General features: G+C 35.9%; 1 pseudogene; it reads left to right on the top strand.

Moving 5' to 3' along the window:
* Positions 1 to 1,140: 1,140 nt before the first annotated feature.
* LOC109559957 (deoxyuridine 5'-triphosphate nucleotidohydrolase pseudogene) lies at positions 1,141 to 2,194 on the top strand (annotated as a pseudogene).
* The last annotated feature ends 1,297 nt before the right edge of the window (positions 2,195 to 3,491 follow it).

Raw genomic sequence — 3,491 nt, 5'->3', positions numbered from 1 at the left:
TTGCAGGGCCTTGGTTCCCTGGCCAGTTGTTGGGCCTGAGCTTCTGCGGTAATAGTTCTGAATCCCAACATGTTGGAACACAAGAGAATCCTCAGTTCCAGGGAATGTTAATCAACATGAGCTCTGGAGGTCTCCATTGCTACATCAAGATCGAGCTCACCTAACTGCCTTCAGGTTCCTGTGCTGGGTGCCCTGATAACTAACTAGCAAGACAGGAACACAGCCTTACCCATTAGAAGACAGACTGCCTAAAATTGCACTAAGCTCACAGACACCCCAAAACATACCACCTGACTCAGCCTTGCCCATTAGAGAGACAAGATTTAGCTCCACCCACTGGTCCCTACACAAATAAACCTACACAAGCCCCTGGGCCAACTTCACCCACCAAGAGGCAGAAGCAAGAGGAACTATGACCCAGTTGCCTAAAGAAAGGAGAATACAAGCACAGTAAGATAGACAAAATTACGTGATAGAGAAGTATCCAACAGACAATGAAGCAAGGTAAAAATCCACAAGACCAAATAAATGAAAAGTATACAGGCAACCTACCTGAAAAAGAATTCAGAGTAATGATAGCTAAGATGATTTAAGATCTTAGAAACAGAATAGAGCCATGAATGGAGAAAATACAAGAAATATCTAACAAGGATGTAGAACTAAAGAATAAACAATGATGAACAACACAATAACTAAAATGAAAAATACACTGGAATAACTGAAGCAGGAAAAAAAAATAAGATGGAAGTCAGGATGGTAGAAATAACTGCCACAAAGCAGAATAAAGAGAAAAAATGCAAAGGTAAGAGGACAATCTCAGAGAACCCTGGGACAATGTTAATCATACCAGCTTTTGATTTATAAGGGTTCCAGAAGAAGAAGAAAAAGAGTCTAAGAAAATATTTGAATATATTATAGTTGAAAAATTCCCTAACATAGGAAAGAAAATAGCTAAACAAGTCCAAAAAGCACAGAGAATCCCACACAGAATAAACCCAAGGAGAAGCATGTAAAGACATATATAATCAAAATAACAAAACTCAAGTACAAATAAAAAATATTAAAGTATTAAATATTAACATCCACAAAAGTGGAAATCAACAGTAATAAAACAATACTCGAAGACTCTAACATTTAACAATGGACAGAACACCCAGACTGAAAATTAATAAGGAAACACAATCCTTAAATGACACAATAGACCAGATAGACTTAATTTATATTTATAGAACCTTCCATCTGAAAGCAGAAGAATATAGTTTCTTCTCAACTGCACATGGCACATTCTTCAGGGTAGATTACATCTTGGATCACAACTCAAACCTCAGCAACTTTAAGAAAAGTGAAATGGAATCAAGCATCTTTTCTGACCACAATGCTATGAGATTAGAAATCAACCACAGAAAGGGAGTGATTGGTGGGAAGTTTAGATCTTGTGTGCTGAGTTCATTCTGTTCTCTTGTTCCCCTGCTTGGACTTGAGCTCACAGTCTTCCCTGCCAGTCCCTGTTCTCAAGAGACCCAATTCATCTGCCCCAGCAAATGGGCTCAGACTTCACCAGAGTGTAGCATGCAGCCCCATTTGACCCGGCTCTCAGGACACAGTACCACCCCACCAAAGGGTCCACAAAGTCTGTGGGCTATAATCAGTATAGTGCCTATGATTACACAGTATCACCAGTGGAGAAAGGCCTCATTAAAACTAACATTCAGATAGTTCTTCCTTCTGGGTGCTATGGAAGAGTAGCTCCACATTTTGGCTAAGCTACAAAATACTCCATAGATGTGGGAAACAGTATTATAGATGAAGGTTATGGAGGAAATGTTGGTGTTGTAATGTTTAATTTTTGCAAAGAAAAGTTTAAAAAAGAAAGGTGAAAAGCTGTGAATTGCACTGCTCATTTGTGAATAGATAATTTACCCAGAAACAGAGGAATTTCAAATTTTAAATAATGCTGAAGGGGGTTCAGGAGGATTTAACTCCACTAGAAATAATGAACATTATGCCAAAAACAGAAACTGAGAAAATGGACATTCATCTTGAAAAGACTGCATAAAGTATTACAAAATTTGAGTAAAAAAAAAGAAAAAAACTATAAAAATACAAACACATGGAAGTTAAACTACATGCTACTAAACAACCAATAGATCACTGAATAAATCAAAGAAGAAATTAAAAAATATCTAGAAACAAATGATAATGAAAACTCAGCAACCCAAAACCTATGGGATGCAGCAAAAGCAGTCCTAATAGGGCAGTATATAGCAATTCATTCTCATGTCAAGAAACAAGAAAAATCTTAAATAAACAATCCAAACTTACACCTAAAACAACCAGAGAAAGAAGAACAAACAAAACACAATGTTAGTAGAAGGAAAGAAATCATCAAGATAAGAGGTGAGATAAATGGAATAGAAATGAAGAAAACAATAGCAAAGATCAATGGAAATAAAAGCTAGTTCTTTGAGAAGATAAGCAAAATTGATAAACCATTAGCCACATTTATCATAGAAAAAGAGAGAAGACTTAAATCAATAAAATTATAAATGAAAAGGGAGAAGTAATAACCAATATCACAGAAATATAAAGAAATACTGCAAGCAGTTATATGCCAAAAAGTTGGACAACATGGAAGAAATGGACAAATTCTTAGAAATATAAAACCTTTTAAGAATGAACCAGGAAGAAATAGAAAATATGAACAGACCAATCACAAGTAATGAAATTGAAACTGTGATTAAAAATCTTACAGCAAACAAAAAGCTAGGACCAGACAGCTTCACCAGCAAATTCTATGAAACATTTAGAGAAAAGCTAATATCTATCCTTCTCAGTCTTCCAAAAAATTGCAGGAGAAATACTCCCAATCTCATTCTATGATGCCACTCTCACCCTCATTCTAAAACCAGATGCCCCCCCCCCCAAAAAAAAAATCATACACAAACAAGAAAATTACAGGCCAATATAACTGATGAACATAGATGCAAAAATGAACCAAACACTAATAAACATAATCCAACAACAAATTAAAAGCATCATTCACATACCATGATTAAGTGGGATTTACCCCAGGGATTCAAGGAGTCTTCAGTGTATACAAATCAATCAATGTGATACACCATATTACCAAAATAAAATATAACAGCAAGGACTTTCCTGGCAGTCCAGTGGCTAAGACTCTTCACTACCACTGCAAGGGGCCAAGGTTTGATCTCTGGTTAGGGAATTATATACCAAATGCCAAAACTAAAAGTTCACTTGCCACAACTAAAGATCCCACACACCACTACAAGGATGGAACATCCTACAAGCTGCAACTAAGACCTAGCACAGCCAAATAAATATATAAATAATTTTTTTGGAAAGAATAAAAACAATATAATGATCTCAGAAGATGTAGAAAATGCTTTTGACAAAATTCAACACTCATTTATGATAAAAACTCTCCAGAAACTGGGAATAGAGGGAACTTATGTCAACATAATAAAGGT

This window comes from Bos indicus, chromosome 6 (assembly GCF_029378745.1).
Source record: "Bos indicus isolate NIAB-ARS_2022 breed Sahiwal x Tharparkar chromosome 6, NIAB-ARS_B.indTharparkar_mat_pri_1.0, whole genome shotgun sequence".
NCBI lineage: Eukaryota > Metazoa > Chordata > Mammalia > Artiodactyla > Bovidae > Bos > Bos indicus.
The sequence above is the reverse complement of the archived record's forward strand: the minus strand, read 5'-3'. Positions and strand labels throughout refer to the sequence as shown.